We start from the raw sequence: 20,446 nt of genomic DNA, 5'->3' as shown, positions 1-20,446 counted from the left end.
TGTGTGGATAACATCACCTAAAACAAAAAAAAATACAAGTAAAAGTGGAGGAACATAAACCTGATCCTCCTGAAAACAAAAATAATATTACAAGAAAAAGAAGGGGGCATAGAACCTAACCCTCTAAAACAAAGCCTAAGTATTACGGTCTAGTGATATTTCTCTTCACTTATAAATGAGAGGTCTTATGTTTGATTATTGCCAATGAAAAATTTGAACCATATTATTGCTAGCCCATTGTGAAGCTTAGCCCACTCCCCCACCTCCGTAGTATAGATAATATCGTTTACTAAAAAAATGCCTAAAATATAGAAACCTAGAAAATAAACTTTGAACACACCAAATACAAAATATTAGAAAAATAATCAAATCACACATCATGAGAAAAAGACTGACATGTAAACTGAGATTCAAACTAATTTGAAAATCGAAAACCAAGTAAGGCAAGAAAATCTGAATGCAGTGAAGCTAGAATTGTCGACAGAGGTGAAGCATGCCACACCAAGGTTGAGAAAGCCAAACCCATGTTAGCAAAGCTATCTGCAACAACATTCCCTTTCCAGTAAATGTGAAAGCAGTAAAAAGTCATCATCTTGAAGCGAGCCAAAAAAGTAAACCATTGTGTATGAAGAGGCCATGGAATTATCACATCCCAACCAAAGCATATGCCAACTCCTCTGATACTCAAAATCAACACCAAGAAGAACTCCTAATAATTCCACAAAAAGGAATTGCAATGACCAATACCTTGACAAAAACCACCAAGAAATTGACCATGCCAATCCTTAACCCCCCAAGCAGCAGGACTAGGATTCCCTTTAACCAACCCAACCTAAAAATCAACTGAATTGTGTAGGTCAGTGTAGTGGTGATCCCCAACGGCGATGGTTTCAAGAAGTTCCAGACAGCTCTCTCTCTCTTCTTTCAACAACAAAATTGTAGATCTCTCTCTCATTCCTCAACAGATCACTCTCTTGTCGTTAGTACAAAGAGTTTTTTTTTTTTTTTTTTTTTTTGTATTACAAAACCAAGAGGCCGCCTAGATACCGATTAATAGCCCTTTCGATTTGTTGAACGATTTCATAATAATCGTTGCGAGGGCCTGCCGTCTAACGCCTAGGCAGCCGCCTAGCCCGCGTTTTAGAACACTGCCTTTAGCCAAACTATCAATGTTATTAGGTTGACAAACCGGCAACATATTTAGTTTGGTTAAACATCGGTGGAGTCGTAAAATAGTCGGTTTTGAAGTACCTTCAGTTTGGTTAAACAACGCTACTAATATTTCGGTTGGTTATTTATCTCAAGTCTTAGCCTACGAAGAATCTACAATTCTTTCGCTTAAATAGGTCACTTCATTAGCCTTTCCAATGAAGTGAGGTGTTCTATGAAGTTACTCACAAGTGCATTTAGAGTTCGGTACCTTTACCGTAAAGATTCTCATTTCCTCTAATTATTTTTGTTCATACAACATGATTCCAGTTCGACGCACCTATATTTTCAGAAATATAGTTAAAGAGGCTAAACCCGGTGCATAAGATTGAATTTTGTACATAGCCTTGTCTTCAATTTTTAAAACTCAAGGCCGAGAATGTTTCTTCCTTGGCTAAAGCCACTCGGTGCATAAATTAGCAATGCGGTTCATCACCACACCACCGCATTCATCTCATTTTTCTGATCGAATTTGGTTGAGAATTGGCATGCCCACATCAACTAAATGATGTAGTTAGCTGGAAAGGGATCCTCTCCGGATCCCTTCCACCAAATCCTCCCCATCAACTAATCTGGACCCTTTCCCAGTTAGCTCAATATTAGTCAATCTGCGTGCCACATAAGTCTTGTAGTTCTTTCTTAGGTTTTCCTCTTACTTTTATATGAATCTCTATTTGATAAAAACAAATTAAAAAAAGAAAGAAGAAGATAAATTACTCACATGTTTTGCACATGATTCTATCTTATTAACAAGAAATTTATTTCAACTAATGGTTTATTATATTTAGAGTACCAAACCGTATTTTCATAATATTGAAAAATCTCTCCTATTCAACCAATCTTTCGGGCCTAGACAAGGGAAAGTCTAATGTCCTTTTTTGGTTCTTTCAAATGGAGGATGATTTTGTAGACATCGAAATTTCGGTAAATAAATGTCGACCGATAAATTAAAGTGTCAACGCTCATGTATTACATAAATTTTACACGTAGCGTGCAACTCAACGAAAATTGAAATGAGTTGGAAAAGTCATCAAATAGGACACGTGTCAACACCTGGCAGAAACAACTTATTTCATCTGGAATATTATATTCAAAACTAGGCCTTGGAAAATTCTATAAATAGAAGGCTAATTCATTCATTTAAGGGAACCAATTCATATTACACCTTGAAGCTCTGAAGCTCTGAAACTCCGAAGCTCTCAAGCATCCAGGTTCCTGAAGAATCAAGAAAGCCTTCTTCGTTCTTCGTTCATCGTTCTTCCAAGATCAAGCCCCGACGGCCCTTGAAGAAAGTGTTCTTCGTTCATCGTTCTTCCAAGATCAAGCCCCAAAGGCCCTTTGGATCAACAATCATCCACTAATTCAAGATCAAGCCCCGACGGCCCTTGAAGAAAGCACCATCGTTCATCATCCGTTCATCCAAGATCAAGCCCCAACGGCCATTTGGATCAACGAACGTCGACAAATCCATACATCCAACAGTTCTTCAAGATCAAGCCCAAAAGCCCTTGAAGACCCGTTCATCACTGTTCTTCAAGATCAAGCCCAAAAGCCCTTGGAGATCCGTTCATCACTGTTCTTCAAAGATCAAGCCCAAATAACACTTTGAAGATCCGCTCAAATCCACCTTCAAGATCAAGTCCACAGCCCTTGAAGAAACGTTCATCCTTAGATCAAGCCCAACGGCCCTTTGGATCAATCACACATCCACAAATACACACCTTACGGAGATCGAATCAGAGGATCAAAATAGAGAGAGATTGTAACCCAAAATCATCACAAATACAAATATTTGTTTGTGCACGTTCGTTCTTGTCTCTTTCGTTTCAGGAATTTTCCGTGTTCACAGATTTTCTCTCCTTCTGTTCTCTCTCACCTTCTCCTTTTTTGCTACTTGAACAACTATGGTTAAGTTACGTCAATATTTTATATTAATTTTTTTTATAAAGAAAATAAGACAAAAAAACAAAGTGTTTGAGGAGAGGAGGAAAAATGATGAGAATAGGAAAGGAGAGAAGTATGAAGAAGCATGAGACAAACGACAAGTCGTTAAAAGATCATGAAGTAAGGTCATCTTCAATGGAGAGGGTCAAAGGTTAAAAAACCAAAAAATAGCTTGATTTGTCCAAAAACCATCTCTAGCCGATGACAAGGCTATAATTTTTATGGAGCCCACAAGACCATTATTTAGCCAAAAGGGAATCAGGTTGCTCAAATGTAGCCCCCTTTTAGCTCTTTTGGCGATCAACTTTTCGATTCCAATAATTGATTCAAATTTAACGGTTAAATTTAAAAACATTCAACAATAGTTTAATTAAATTAACCAATAAATTTAAAGTATAAATTTAAAACTAATAAATTATTGAGAGGGATAGGTTTAGCTATTTGGTTAGAAATGATATATGAGTATGACTTAAAATTGTTTATATAAAAATAATTTTTTATAAGATTATAATTTTAAACAAAACTATTTTTAGCCCTTTCAATTGGAGATTGTCTAAGAGGGAGCTTCATCATGGAGTACAAACAAGACAACTCACCCGAGTCATACACTTCACTTCCCATCTCTGACACTCCGACATCAATCATACCCTGTTTTCCCACTGTTCTCCATTTTTATAATAAAAACGAGCTCACCACACTAATGAATCACATGCCTCCACGTGACAACCTAGGGTAGACTTACTGCCAAAGGCAAATTTCGACTCCTCTCCACATAAATGCAAGCAACCAGGAAAAGTCTTATCCTACTCCAAACATTACGGTCTATGGTAGTATTTGGCCCAATTTTACACCACCGGTCCGAGCAATCTCAAGTTTTGTTCGTCTCTCGCGTTCATAAGTGCTGCCATGGAACTTCAATAGGCCAAACCGTATTACATTTGGTGAGGTTTGCGCTGAAAGAAGAGAAATGTGGGAGCATGCTGACTTGTTTGCCCAATCACATGTGAAAATATATATATCAAGTCAGAAAAGAATGAAAATGTGATAGACATTTGCATGTGGATTAGCATTACTCCAGTTCATACGGTGGAGCTTGCCATCATCCAAAACATGAGATACCATGTGCTTTATTGGAATGCATGACATTCTCCCTATTCACATGCTGGATGCACGACATTCTCCATGTTCACATGTTGGAGTTTGTTTTCATTTCAAAAGAAAAGTGTCTATGCGCATATGATGTGAAGTGATTTCGTCAGATCGAGTCTCAAGAAAGCATAATTTGGTGCTTGGTTCGGTAATATTTTTACGGCCTTTCACACTCAGGCCGAGAAATTTGAGGATACCAAGGAACGACAATCAATTTCCTTAACCGTTCAGCTTACGAGCTGAAGCTCAAGAAAATTGGGGGGGCAATGTTTGGACCCAATTTTGCACCATCGGTCTGAGCAATCAAGACTGTTAAATGAACAAGGTTCTAAGCTGTTGGATGTGAATATTAATTTGTTGAATAAGGGTTATAATAGTCAGCAAGTGAAATAAAGGTGAAAATAAATGACATGCATGGAAGTGAAGTGATTGGGATGAAAGACATTTTGGTCAAAGGTGTACGTTCTGATAAATAGTGGGTGCTTATCTTGCTTAGGTACAGGGCTGCAGGTGATGAGTGGTTGACTCACAATCAAATTGAGTTGGTGTTGTGAATTTCCATGTGAATTAATGAAGATTGCATGGAGATAGGCATGCATGCGACATTTGAGGCAGAGACAAGCCCACATGGCTTATTGTTATAAACCTAGAGTCCTATTTGAGATGGAAGTACATCTCTTCAAGCACGTGGACTCATCATGAAATATTGTTTGCCTTCGCATAGGCACAGGATAAAGATGTATGTGGATTACACTAAAGAGATTGGGATTTGATCAAAGCTTAAATAGTGGAAGAGTTTTAGTAGCATTGTGGAACTTCAGAGCTTATCGACTGTATACTCGTCCCTATAAATATAAGACACCATGCAATATTCGAGGCTCCCTCCAATTCAACACAAAAATTGCCCGGCGCAAACTCTCACTTTACACGAAACCTCTCAACAACCTTGAGATTTTTATTTTCTTTTTTTGCCAACATATCTTCAATTTGGATAAACAACACTGGAGCCGTATAATCAACCGATCAATGAGCACCTTCAGTTTGGATAAACATCACTATTTCTCGGCCGACTGATTACCTATCCAAGTCTCGGTCGAGAAGGATTTTCGAATCCTTATTGGCAAAGGTCATCTCATCAGCCTTCTTGGTGAAGTGAGGTGTTACCAGGTTACTACATCAGGCACCATGAGAGTCGAATTTGATATTGAACTTCACAGAACTAGCAGCCTTGTCTTCAGGCTCTAGAACCTGAAGGCCGAGACATGTTCCTTCCTTGGCCGCAATCGCGAGATTCAGAAGTCAGCAGCGTGATAGGAGCATATTTATGCGACTTAGTTAACATGTTTTCTTACACTTACTTAGTTAGTTATTGCTTATAAGAGTGTTTTAAACCATTTTCGTATGTTTGTAGGTCCTAATAACAAAGATGGCAAGAAAAGTGCATTTTGGTGCATTTTAGAGCAATTTTGGGATGAAATGGATTGCATGCACTTGGAAACATGAGGATGGACGTTTTGGGAAGATTAGAATTCAGCATATGTGTGTAAGTGTGTGACCTACAACTAACAAACATCATAGCTGCCATGTGATGGAGACAACATCATGCAAGGTACATGCAAAGACACCCACATGCAAAGACAACACACACACGGCATGGAGAGAAAGTATAGTGGTTTGTGGCTGAAATGTTGAAGCAAGTGTGTGCAAATGCAAAGGGGATCTAAACATGGATAGCACATGTCATATGCAAAGGAGAAACAAAGATGACAACACACACATGCAAAGAAGAAAGCAGCAAGAAAGGCACGGCACATGGAAGAAAGCATGGCAGCACACACATGGGAAAGAAAGGCACGGCATGGGCAGGAAATGAGTTGAATTGTGGCTGAAATAATGAAGAGCATGTGTGTGTGCAAGTGTGACAGCTTGTACATGTGGAAATGATGACTAGATGGCAGTACACACACATGGGAATGCAAGGAAACACACGGCATGGGCAGCAGGAAATCAGAAAATGAAGAATGAAGATGTGGAAATGATGATTACATGGACATACACACACATGCAAAGAGGCCTTGAGCACCATCCTTCACACTTGTGCAGTAGCAACCCTTCATCATTACTTAACATTTCTGCCACAAGAACATGGAGACAACATTATACAAGGCATGTGCAAAAGAGAAACATGGACAGCCAACAAATTCGTCAAAACTGCCTGTGCAGATTAGCTGAATTTGGAAGCATGTTACGAACAGCTCCGAATGAATGAGAGAATGAGCCTTATATGCTTGGAAAGCTACGGATGTCTATTTTCTGGAGAAATTTACAGATTGTTAATATCATTTTTCTAGAAGAAGTTATGGGCATTGTAACACTGAAATGTTCAGAAAAGGGCTAAGCAGATTTGGCTAATAAAATGAGAAAGTAAAGGCACTTGTTTTGTGTTTTGCTTTGCAATCAACACTCAGCAGCAAATGGGGTCATGATTGCACTCATTTGGCTTTGGAGCAGGTGGAAATGCACAGCTAGAAAGAGAAGACACACCCACATGCAAAGGAAAGGAGAAACATGGGCAGAAAATGGGTGGATTGTTGGCTGAAATGATGAAGCATGTGTATGCAAAAGGAAAGGAGAAACATGGACAGCATACACCCATGCAATTTGCACATGCAAAGGAAATGGAGTGGTCATCTCCCTAGCCTATAAATACATCCACCACCCCCCTTCCAAAGGGGTACAATCTTGATCCATCAAAAGAGCTTCATTTCATTCACAAACACAATTTCCTTGTAGTGACCTCCATCCATTCATCTAGCCATACTAAATCTCACCAATCCATACACTTTCATCTCTTAGCCGTGCAAATCCATTCCATCCATATATCCATACACATCCTAGACACTTGTGCTATAACAAGGTGGTGAAAACAAAGGTCCTTGGCGTTTCAAGCTTGGAACTTTGGAGCGTTTTAGGTGTACTTCGTTTTTGCTTTCAATGTCTACTTTATTACTTTCTAATTTTGTTGCAATTATGAGTGGCTAAACCCCTATTTAGTTAGGGGGAAGTTTGAAGCCATGAACATGCTTGAGATTTGAATTGATTTCCTCCAATTGTGATTTGATAAGTTGTGATTGCAATTCAATTATCTATTTTATTCATAACTAATTCTTGTATGTTTATTAAGGATGCATACTTAGTTTTCATGCATGAATTAGATGCTAGAATATAAATGAGTTTCACCTAATCGTTACAAGTTTATATTCATGAGTAGTGAAGGTTGTTTATCATAATCGCATTAATTGAATTCTTGGCAAATGTATCATGCATTCATAGTTATAATTGCCTCGTCAACACTTATGATTTTCATTGAACGTAATGATCTCTGATTGTATCTCTATTATGCATTCATATAGGGGACTTTTAGAGAATGATTTGGGTTGTTGCATGCATTCATCCAACTCAATGAGTAAAGGAAAATCTAAGGGTTAATTTGTGCATCATGGTTAATTTGGGGTGTTGAGCATCATAGTTAATTGAAAAGCAATTGGAAATCGATTCATATACAAGTGTGTCATGTGTGAAGAACAGACCTCTAACTAATCCATCCATCATCTCATTTCTTAAATTCGTTTTACAATCTGTCTAATTTTATAAGTTGTTTGTTTGTTTGTTTCAAATTCATCAAAACTAAAACCCCCATTTTACTTTCTTGTTTCAAAGTGTTAAAATCTGTTTTGTTTGTGTTTTAGAGTGTTTTGAGTCAAGTCAAAAACCAAATTTCGTCCAAAGTTGTGTTAGAGTCAGAAACTGCCTAGTCTTTGTTTTTAGGCAGTTTTGAGTGTTTTTACGTTGTTTTGAGTCTTTAGAATCTGTTTTGAGTCCCTTGAGTCTATTCAAACGTTTTTAATTTATTTTTATGTTTTTAAGTAAGTTTAGAGGTTTTAGCAAGCCCTCCTAATCCCTGGTTTAAGAACGATCCCTACTTATACATATACTACAATTGTCAAAAGAAGGTTTAATTTGAGTGCTTAACTTTCATTGCATCAAATTTTGGCGCCGTTGTCGGGGAATTAGCAACTTTGCTAATCCCTCGTTGTTTCTTGTTATTTATTTTTGTGTGTTTTTATTTTAGTTTGCTGATTGGGTTTATTTCTTATTTTCAGGTACTAGTTTATGACTCGTAGTTCTCAACATATTAGTGCAAACATCTCGGAGTTCGACAGCAATTTTGAAAGAACTTTGAGAAGAAAGAAGAGGCATCCAGAACCTAGTGAACCTGGTTCAAGTTCAAAGGCCGAATTTGAATTTGAAGAAAAAGAAGAAGAAGTTATGGCAGCGGACAATCGTACAATCAAAGAACTCTCGGCCTCGGGGTTGGCAAATGCCGCACCCCTTTGCATTCAATACCCTATGGCTGCGCAAGGCAAGACCAATGAGTTCGAATTGAAGTCAAGCTTGTTGCAACACATTCCTAAATACCATGGGCTGTCCATGGAAGATCCAAACAAGCATCTTAAAGAGTTCGAAGTGGTTTGTTCGAGCATGACTCCCATCAATGTCGATGGGAACATTTTGATGATGAAGGCCTTTCCATTCTCTCTTTTGGAAAGGGCTAAAGATTGGCTTTATGAGTTAGCACCCGGAACGGTCACGTCTTGGGAAAGCATGAAGATGGCGTTTTTAGAGAAGTTCTTCCCCACTTCGAGAGTCATTCTCTTGAGGAAGAAGATTAGTGGGATTCAACAAAATCAAGGTGAATCGTTTCCCACATATTATGAACGTTATAAAACTCTTGTTGCTTCATGTCCACAGCACCAAATGAAGGAGGAGCTGCTCATTCAATACTTCTACGAAGGACTCCCCATTGAACATCAAATGCTAGATGCATCGGCGGGTGGTGCGTTGGTTAACATGACTCCGGTGGCTGCCAAGACTTTAATTGCAAACCGAGCACACAATGCACAACAATATGAGGGTGTTGGACAAAGAGAAGGCCCACGGCAACATAGTGTGAATGAGGTAAATGCAATTTCTGAAATTCAATCACAACTTGCTAATCTTACCTCTCTTGTGTCTCAGGTTGTAATTGGGTCAAAACCACAAGAAAATCAAGTTTGCACCGTGTGCTCCATCCAAGGGCATCCATCCGAGAAATGCCCTCAGTTGATCGAGAATGGTGGATGGGAATCTACCAATGCTATTGGATTCCAAGGCCAAAATCAAACCAAATACGATCCATACTCGAACACATACAACCCCGAATGGAGAGATCACCCTAATATGAAGTGGAGAGAGCCCCAACAACCTGCACAACAAGGGGGATTTAGGCAAAACCCCCTGGGTTCCCACGACCATATCAACAAAATCAACCACCCCCGGCCCAACCGAGAACAAGTTTGCCCATGGATAATGATCAACTTGTTCAATTGCTAACCAATGTGGCGCAGGGCATGTAAAATCAAGACAAGGAGGTGGAAGATTTGAAAAAACAAATGGGACAAATGGCTGAATTCATGGGGCAATTCAGTAGAGAACAAGGCAAGTTACCAAGTTCAACAAATGTGAATCCAAAGGGCGGATTCGAATCCGCCAAAGCCATCATGTTGCGTAGTGGAAAAGAAGTTGGAAGTGAGTCCGACACTCCTAAATCTGCCCAAAAAGAGGATGAAAAGCTGCAAAATGAGGAGGGGAGCACTAGCACACCCACGGAAAGAGTGAATCAACCGTTGCCCTAGGCCCCTATCATTCCTAAATCGGCCAAACAAGGTAAGTTGAGTTCAAATTCACTTAATACTAATCTGACTCATGTTCCTTTTCCTCGTAAGTTCATGCAATCGAAGAAGGATGAGAATGAGAAGGACATTCTTGAAACATTCCGGAAAGTGCAAGTAAACATTCCACTCCTTGAGGCAATTAAACAAGTCCCGAAATATGCCAAATTTCTCAAAGAGTTATGCACAACCAAGAGAAGAATGTCGAACAAAGAGGTAGTTAAGGTAAGTGAAAATGTTTCAGCCGTATTGCAACGTAAACTGCCCACTAAATGCAAAGACCCCGGAAGTTTTACGATTCCCTATGTGATTGGCAATACTCGATTTGAAAATGCAATGCTAGATTTAGGTGCATCTATAAATGTCATGCCTTACTCTATATATGCATCTATGAACTTGGGTGAATTGAAAAAGGATGGTGTGATTATACAATTGGTTGATCGTTCTAACGCATACCCAAAAGGTGTTTTGGAGGATGTTTTAGTACAGGTGAACCATTTGATCTTTCCGGCTAATTTTTATGTTTTAGACATGGAAGATTCAGTCCATTCCACCTCTTTGCCGATTCTTCTTGGTAGGCCATTCATGAAGACAGCCCGTACAAAGACTGATGTATACAAAGGAACTTTGAAGATGGAATTTGATGGGGAAGTTATCAATTTTAATATTTCTGAAACTATGAGATATCCTGTTGATGATCACTCTTGCTTTTCTATTGATGTTATTGATTCTTTGGCGTAGGAGTATCTTGAGGAATTGAACGAGGATGCCCTTGAAATAGCCATTACGAAGGGCATAGAACTAAAAAACCAAGAACTTGGGGCAATGCAAACCCACGGCCAAATTGGGGAGCCCAATGTCCTGCCCTTTAATGAGGAAGTTGTGGAGGTTGTGGCTGTACTTGAATCGCTTCCACGACAATATGGTAAGGTTCCGCTCTCAATTTCAAGTTCAGTTTCTACTAAGATGTTACCTTCTGTTGATCAGGCACCTACTCTTGAACTTAAGCCGTTGCCGGACCATTTGAAATATGTGTTTTTGGGAGATGATGAGACATTGCCCGTCATTGTTTCTTCAAGTCTCACGACACATGAGGAAGAAAAGCTTTTGAGAGTGCTACGAGAGCACAAAACAGCCATGGGGTGGACCTTGGCCGACATTAGGGGAATTAGCCCCACCACTTGCATGCACCGCATACTTCTTGAGGAGGGGACTAAACCATCTCGAGAGGCTCAACGCCGTCTCAACCCTCCTATGATGGAAGTTGTGAAGAAGGAAATAATCAAGCTCTTAGATTGTGGCGTGATCTATCCTATCTCCGATAGCCATTGGGTTTCACCAGTTCAAGTCGTTCCCAAGAAGTCTGGAGTTACTGTTGTCAAGAATGATGAGAACGAGTTGGTACCTACACGAATTCAAACCGGATGGCGTGTTTGTATTGACTATAGGAAGCTAAACGCTACAACGAGGAAATATCACTTTCTTTTGCCATTCATCGACCAAATGCTTGAAAGGTTAGCCGATCGTGCTTTTTATTGTTTTCTTGATGGATATTCTGGATATAACCAAATTGTGATAGCACCGGATGACCAAGAAAAGACCACATTCACATGTCCCTTTGGAATTTTTGCCTATCGTCGCATGCCATTCGGCCTATGCAACGCACCTGCCACTTTCCAAAGGTGTATGGTAAGTATATTCTCCGATTATGTTGAGAAGATAATTAAGGTATTTATGGATGATTTCAGTGTATTTGGGGAGTCTTTTGATAATTGTTTGGATAATCTGACCTTGATCTTGAAACGATGTGTTAAAACTAACCTTGTGTTGAATTGGGAAAAATGCCACTTTATGGTTAAACAAGGTATAGTTTTAGGCCATATTGTTTCAGAAAAAGGAATTGAAGTAGTTAAATCAAAAATAGACCGTGTACGTCACTTACCCTCTCCTACTTCGGTTAGAGAGGTTCGTTCGTTTCTTGGCCATGCAGGGTTCTACAGGCGTTTCATCAAGGATTTTTCCAAAATATCCAACCCCCTTTGCCGATTGCTTTAAAAAGATATGCCCTTCCAGTTTGATGAGGAGTGTGAATCAGCATTCAAGCAGCTCAAAGAGAAGCTCACTTTAGCCCTTATCATTGTTCCTCCCGATTGGAGCCTTCCTTTCGAGCTTATGTGCGATGCATCCGACTATGCATTAGGCGCTGTTTTGGGGCAAAGAAAAGACAAGCAGCCGCATGTTATATACTATGCCTCTCGAACTCTCAATGATGCCCAATTGAACTACTCCACAACGGAAAAAGAACTTCTAGCTGTTGTCTTTGCTTTAGATAAATTTCGATCTTACTTAATTGGAACTAAAGTGATTGTTTATACTGATCAATCAGCTTTAAAGTACTTACTAACGAAGAAGGAAGCAAAACTGAGGCTCATTCGTTGGATGCTTCTTCTTTAAGAGTTTGACATTGAAATCCGAGACAAGAAAGGAAACGAGAATGTGGTGGCTGACCACTTGAGCCGAATGGTCCATGAGGAGCATGAGCATAACGTGCCTATCCCTGAAACTTTCCCTGATGAGCAGCTGTTGTCCATTGAGGTAAGTGAACCATGGTATGCCGATCTAGTGAATTACATAGTGTCTAAACAAGTTCCTAGCACTCTCACCAAGCACCAATGTGATAAACTTCGAAAAGATGCACGTTTCTATGTTTGGGATGATCCCTATTTATGGAAGTATTGCTCTGATCAGATTTTGCGTATATGTGTGCATGATTGTGAATTTCTTTCGATTCTAAGATTTTGTCATACTTATGCTTGTGGTGGACATTTTGGCACTCAAAGAACGGCATTAAAGGTTCTTGAATGTGGATTTTATTGGCCCACGTTGTTTAAAGATGCTAGAACTTATTGTCTAACGTGTGATCGGTGCCAAAGAATGGGAAACATAGGTACCAAGGATTAAATGCCGCAGCAACCCCTATCATTTGTTGAAATTTTTGACATTTGGGGTATTGATTTCATGGGTCCTTTCCCTCCATCTTATGGTTTCACTTATATCTTGCTAGCTGTTGATTACGTTTCAAAATGGGTGGAAGCAAAAGCCACTCATACTAACGATTCTAAGGTTGTTGCAGATTTTGTGAAAACTAACATTTTTGCTAGGTTTGGAATGCCTAGAGTTCTCATTAGTGATGGAGGATCCCACTTTTGTAATCGAACCATTGAGGCTTTGCTAAAAAAGTACAACGTTACACATAAGGTTTCAACACCTTATCATCCTCAGACCAATGGGCAAGCCGAGGTTTCAAACAAAGAGATCAAGCAAATCCTTGAGAAAACTATGGGGCCAACAAGGAAGGATTGGAGCTTGCGCTTAGACGATGCATTGTGGGCTTATCGTACGGCCTACAAAACTCCCATTGGCATGTCCCCTTTTCGGCTCATCTATGGTAAGCCATGTCATTTTCCCGTCGAGTTAGAGCACAAAGCACATTGGGCTGTGAAGAGCTTCAACATGGATATAGATGCTGTCGGGGTGCATAGAAAGCTCCAATTAAATGAACTCGAGGAGATTAGGCACGAGGCGTACGAGAATGCTCGGATTTACAAGGATAAGACCAAGGCGTATCATGACAAGATGCTTTGTAAGAAAGTGCTTCTCTTTGATTCTCGCCTTTGGTTATTCCCCGGTAAGTTACGCTCTAAGTGGATTGGACCCTTTGTTATTACTATTGTTTTTTCCCATGGTGCAGTCCAAGTCCAAAGCATGAAAACCGGCCATGAATTTAAGGTGAATGGGCATCGTTTGAAGCCCTATTACGACCTGTTTGAGGAGCATATCGTGGAGGAAATACCTCTCCATGCCGTGAGCCCTAATGGAGCTTAAAATGAGGTATCGTCCGGCTGCAAGACGTTAAAGAAAGCGCTTCTTGGGAGGCAACCCATGTATTCAAATAAGGAAGATTTTTGAATTGCTCCACAATCAGTTTTGCGTTTCTAAAAACCTTCCATTTTCTGTAGTTTTATTTTGTCATGATTGTCATTTTTATTTTGTTGCTTGTTTAAATTATTTTTGGTGTGGGTTTATTTTTGAAACACTGACAATTATGCAAGGTATTTTTACATTCATAAAAAAAGAAAGGAACATTAAGCAGATAAATACAAGAGGGAGCCTTCACAAAGGCTGCTTAGGAGAAGTCTCAGTAGTCGGCGAAGCCCCAGAAGGAGGAGACATCAGAGGTTGATCATTTAGAGCTTCATTACGCGGCACAGCCCCAGAAGACAAAGGCAAATGCTGTTGGAACAAACCCACAAACCGCTGATGATCAAGTAAAATCTGACCATCAGATTCCTGCATCTGGTCAATCTTCCTCTTCATGTTTGTAGCATAATTATGTGCGAGCCTGTGCAATTGTTTATTTTCATGCTTAAGCCCTCTAATCTCCTGCTTGAGACTCATCACTTCAGCCGCCAATGATTCAACTTGACGGGTTCGGGCAAATAGGCATTGGGCCATATTGGACACGGAACCTGCGCACTGCACACTGAGAGCCAGAGATTCCTTAACAGCCAACTCATCAGACCGTTTGGCAAGTAATCTGTCATCTTTGGGAGTGACAAGGTTCCTGGCCACTACCGCAGCTGTCATATCATTCTTCATCACTGAATCCCCAACAGTAAGGGGACCAGTAGGGGATATGAAGGATGGGCGCCATATGTTGTCTGGAGAAGGCAGGGTTGCCTCTTCACCAAGGTTCAAGTCAAAACGACGGTCGGAAGGGCCAGACATTTTTCAGAGGTGTTAAAGAAAGAGGAGATCGGACAAGTCAAGATCGTAGAAGTGCAAAACGGGAGTTTTTACAAGCAGAAATTCAAGTGTGCTTTGAACGTCCTGCATACCTCTATAAAAATCAGCACGCGATGGGATTTCAGAGATCGAAGAGGCGAGCTCAGAAATCGAAGAGGCCAACTAAAAAAAATCAAAGAGGCGCTAGCTTTCTCAAAAGCTGAGCTTGCTTAGAAACCACGACCAATCTTCTTTTCCAGATTTGTCAACATCTGTCACATGCAGAGTAAGCTATGCGGAAATCACGGGCAGTTTGTCGAAGCGCCGATTCCAACCATCTGCTTTTCCAGATGTGTCAACATCTGTCACATGCGGAGTAAGCTTTCTGGAAATCACGGGCAGTTTGTCGAAACACCGATTCCAACCATCTGTTTTTCCAGACGTGTCAACATCTGTCACATGCAGAGTCAGCTTTCCGGAAATTACGGGCAATCTGTCGAAGATCTCTTGTGAAGTAGAAAACACGTGAAGTTTACTATTAAATCATCCAACGGTTGCTGACGAGAGTGAAAGACTAGTACCGGTTATTGATTTTTATAAATGTCATCCTTCACCCTCAATTGCAAGGCAGACATACATAACCCTTCTTCTTCTCAGAGAATGCCTTTCCAATAAACCCTCTCGAGTCACTCAGTGTTCCTTATTCCTTGGGGTACCTCTGCAAACAACCCATCCAAAGCAAAAGTATTTCATATCATGAAGCTTGAAAGCAAGAGTATCTCATATCATGCTTTCTCCCTGTCCTTCTCCTTGTCGTTGTTTTAAGACAAGGAGAAAGTGAGTAATCAGCCAGCACTTGGTATCAATCTTCCGATCTAGAACTGACTGCCTGGAACACCTTCCTGATTGCTTACCTAGCCTTGCTCTCGAGTACTCATCTTCATCATCTTATGCTTCCGTTTCGTCTACCACATCTGCCTGAGGAACAGATAAGGGAAGTGAAAATGATACCTAGAAGCATGTGGAGCTAATTTACCAATTCATCCTCAGCTAGGGACAAGGAGAAAGAAAGCAAGAGGTGGGCACTTGGAAAGATTGAAGAAAGAAACAGACCAACACCTTTACCTCGTGCCTACCCGCCGTGCAGAAGAAACAAGCAGAGAAGAATGCAGACTGCACAATCAAATCATCCCAGCAGAAGGAGTCTGATTTGAAACCAAGGAACTCTCATATTTCTCGCTCAGAATTCCAAACTAGTTCGAGATCAAAGCTGTGGAAAGTCAACAAGATCATCTATCTCCAAAACCAAATTTGCATTCTTAAACTCTACTCTGTCTGGTTTTTACTTTGCCATATTTGTCATGTTTATTCGTTAATTGTTTGTTTGCTTGTTTTTGTGTGAGTTTATGCTTAAAACATTGAGGACAATGTTTGATTTAAGTGTGGGGGGGGTAACCAAGTTGTTTTGCATGAAATTCGTAAGAGTTTATCACCCATTACTTTTAGTGTTGTTCCTTGCTGTTTTAAGTGTTTTTAAGCTATTTTGGAGTATTTTAGTGTGTTTTGACATGAAAATCTCATAAAAATTTGAAAAATTGTTTTGAAAAAAAAAACCAAAAAGAGTTGTTTTTGTATGTGTCTTAGGGTACCTTCCAACACAATGATGAGGATTTGGTTTTTAATTACATGACTGTTAAAGAGAGTTATAAACATGGATGAACATTTGATTTACTCTTTGGTGTATGCTTGGTTGTGGTTATAATTTATGAATTCACATGCAATCATAAAGGAAAAATCAGTTTTGTAACATGCTTGAAAGAAGGAACTCAAATGTACGCCACAACCTTGTGAGACTTGAGCCTAAACGTTTATTTGGAGAGTTAATAAACTGTGCATCATTGTTTTCTAAAGTCATTGCATGATCTCATTATTTTTTGCTTGGTTGCTACTTAGAAGGTGTTTCATCATTTAGTTCCAAATGCTAGAACTCATACCTATTTCATACAAAGCATGTTATTAATTTGCATAACACATATTCAAGATGAAGTTGTTTAGTGAGCCGAGAGCCAAAAAGCCTATCCCATTCATTATATGTTTAAGTTTAATCCCGTTGAGCCTTGTTTAGCCTACGTTCTTTGTTAACCCACACTATCCTCACCTAGCCTAGATTAGGACCATCCATACCCTTGTTCTTGAAGCATAGTAAAGCATGACTCAAATTGAATTCCTTTTGATTAATGTATTGCAGAAAACAAGTGTGGGGGAAGTGATTCTTGTGTGTGTGTGTGCCAAAGTCCTTAATAAGGCACGGGTCGAAAAAAAGAAAAAAAAGTTGTGAAAATGTATGAAAAAGAGTTCTAAAGTGTTGTTTGTTGAAGAAAGGGTCCAAAACATTGAATTCGGCCCTAAGTGTTGCTTAAATATTCCATTTGTGTTAAAAGTTGATTTCTGCATTCTAAAGTGAATTCTAAGTTTCGATTTCATTACTTTGCTTGCTATTGCTTTAAGAACGTTTGTTATCCCTATCTTTCCTTTGTTAACCATTACCCCAAGCCCCGTTACAACCCTTGACTTCTATCTTGAGTGTTATGTGTTTCAATTTGTGGAGTTTGAATTTGGTATGAGCATATGGTGTCACTGGTTCTCGCATCTAAGTAGTAGCATTCCATTCATGAGATCATATCTAAACATGCTTAATAACTCCAGAAATTGCTTTCTTTGTAACACATATATGTGAGTGTTCGTTTCCATGTTTACATCAATCTTCTCACATATAACTAGTGTAGGGTGTGTAGTCAGAAAATGTGTGAAAATAGAGAGTATCTTGTAAGGAATTGAGCAAATTCTCTAAGGCATGTTACTACATTCAAAACATCATTTTAATTGGTTAAATGTGAACTAGTAAGTGGTGACTGTGATTAAGTATGTCCTCAAGTGTGAAGATAACTAAAATCTGTGGGAATAATGATTTTTAACATGTCATGTGCATTGAAAATCCCTGAGGCAAATGTTGGAAGGATTAGAATGTGTTTTATTTACTTTGTTTTGTTTGTTTGTTTTCTTTATTTTGCTCGAGGACTAGCAAAAGCTAAGTGTGGGGGAATTTGATAGGAGCATATTTATGCAACTTAGTTAACATGTTTTCTTACACTTACTTAGTTAGTTATTGCTTATAAGAGTGTTTTAAACCATTTTCGTATGTTTGTAGGTCCTAATAACAAAGATGGCAAGAAAAGTGCATTTTGGTGCATTTTAGAACAATTTTTGGATGAAATGGATTGCATGCACTTGGAGACATGAGGATGGACGTTTTGGGAAGATTAGAATTCAGCATATGTGTGTAAGTGTGTGACCTATAACTAACAAACATCATAGCTGCCATGTGATGGAGACAACATCATGCAAGGTACATGCAAAGACACCCACATGCAAAGACAACACACACACGGCATGGAGAGAAAGTATAGTGGTTTGTGGCTGAAATGTTGAAGCAAGTGTGTGCAAATGCAAAGGGGATATAAACATGGATAGCACATGTCATGTGCAAAGGAGAAACAAGGATGACAACACACACATGCAAAGAAGAAAACAGCAAGAAAGGCACGGCACATGGAAGAAAGCATGGCAGCACACACATGGGAAAGAAAGGCACGGCATGGGCAGGAAATGAGTTGAATTGTGGCTGAAATAATGAAGAGCATGTGTGTGTGCAAGTGTGACAGCTTGTACATGTGGAAATGATGACTAGATGGCAGCACACACACATGGGAATGCAAGGAAACACACGGCATGGGTAACAGGAAATCAGAAAATGAAGAATGAAGATGTGGAAATGATGATTACATGGACATACACACACATGCAAAGAGGCCTTGAGCACCATCCTTCACACTTGTGCAGCAGCAACCCTTCATCATTACTTAACATTTCTGCCACAAGAACATGGAGACAACATTATACAAGGCATGTGCAAAAGAGAAACATGGACAGCCAACAAATTCGTCAAAACTGCCTGTGCAGATTAGCTGACTTTGGAAGCATGTTACGAACAGCTCCGAATGAATGAGAGAATGATCCTTATATTCTTGGAAAGCTACGGATGTCTATTTTCTGGAGAAATTTACGGATTGTTAATATCATTTTTCTAGAAGAAGTTATTGGCATTGTAACACTGAAAGGTTCAGAAAAGGGCTAAGCAGATTTGGCTAATAAAATGAGAAAGTAAAGGCACTTGTTTTGTGTTTTGCTTTGTCATCAACACTCAGCAGCAAATGGGGTTATGATTGCACTCATTTGGCTTCGGAGCAGGTCGAAATGCACAGCTAGAAAAAGAAGACACACCCACATGCAAAGGAAAGGAGAAACATGGGCAAAAAATGGGTGGATTGGTGGCTGAAATGATGAAGCATGTGTGTGCAAAAGGAAAGGAGAAACATGGACAGCACACACCCATGCAATCTGCACATGCAAAGGAAATGGAGTGGTCCTCTCCCTAGCCTATAAATACATCCATCACCCCCCTTCTAAAGGGGTACAATCTTGATCCATCAAAAGAGCTTCATTTCATTCACAAACACAATTTCCTTGTAGTGACCTCCGTCCATTCATCTAGCCATACTACATCTCACCAATCCATACACTTTCATCTCTTAGCCGTGCAAATCCATTCCATCCATATATCCATACACATCCTAGACACTTGTGCTACAACAAGGTGGTGAAAACAAAGGTCCTTGGCGTTTCAAGCTTGGAACTTTGGAGCGTTGTAGGTGTACTTCGTTTTTGCTTTCAATGTCTACTTTATTACTTTCTAATTTTGTTGCAATTATGAGTGGCTAAACCCCTATTTAGTTAGGGGGAAGTTTGAAGCCATGAACATGCTTGAGATTTGAATTGATTTCCTCCAATTGTGATTTGATAAGTTGTGATTGCAATTCAATTATCTATTTTATTCATAACTAATTCTTGTATGTTTATTAAGGATGCATACTTAGTTTTCATGCATGAATTAGATGCTAGAATATAAATGAGTTTCACCTAATCGTTACAAGTTTATATTCATGAGTAGTGAAGGTTGTTTATCATAATCGCATTAATTGAATTCTTGGCAAATGTATCATGCATTCATAGTTATAATTGCCTCGTCAACACTTATGATTTTCATTGAACGTAATGATCTCTGATTGTATCTCTATTATGCATTCATATAGGGGACTTTTAGAGAATGATTTGGGTTGTTGCATGCATTCATCCAACTCAATGAGTAAAGGAAAATCTGAGGGTTAATTTGTGCATTACGGTTAATTTGGGGTGTTGAGCATCATAGTTAATTGAAAAGCAATTGGAAATCGATTCATATACAAGTGTGTCATGTGTGAAGAACGGACCTCTAACTAATCCATCCATCATCTCATTTCTTAAATTCGTTTTACAATCTGTCTAATTTTATAAGTTGTTTGTTTGTTTGTTTCAAATTCATCAAAACTAAAACCCCCCTTTTACTTTCTTGTTTCAAAGTGTTAAAATCTGTTTTGTTTGTGTTTTAGAGTGTTTTGAGTCAAGTCAAAAACCAAATTTCGTCCAAAGTT

This window comes from Malus sylvestris, chromosome 15 (assembly GCF_916048215.2).
Source record: "Malus sylvestris chromosome 15, drMalSylv7.2, whole genome shotgun sequence".
Taxonomy (NCBI): domain Eukaryota; kingdom Viridiplantae; phylum Streptophyta; class Magnoliopsida; order Rosales; family Rosaceae; genus Malus; species Malus sylvestris.
Note: the sequence above shows the minus strand (reverse complement) of the source record.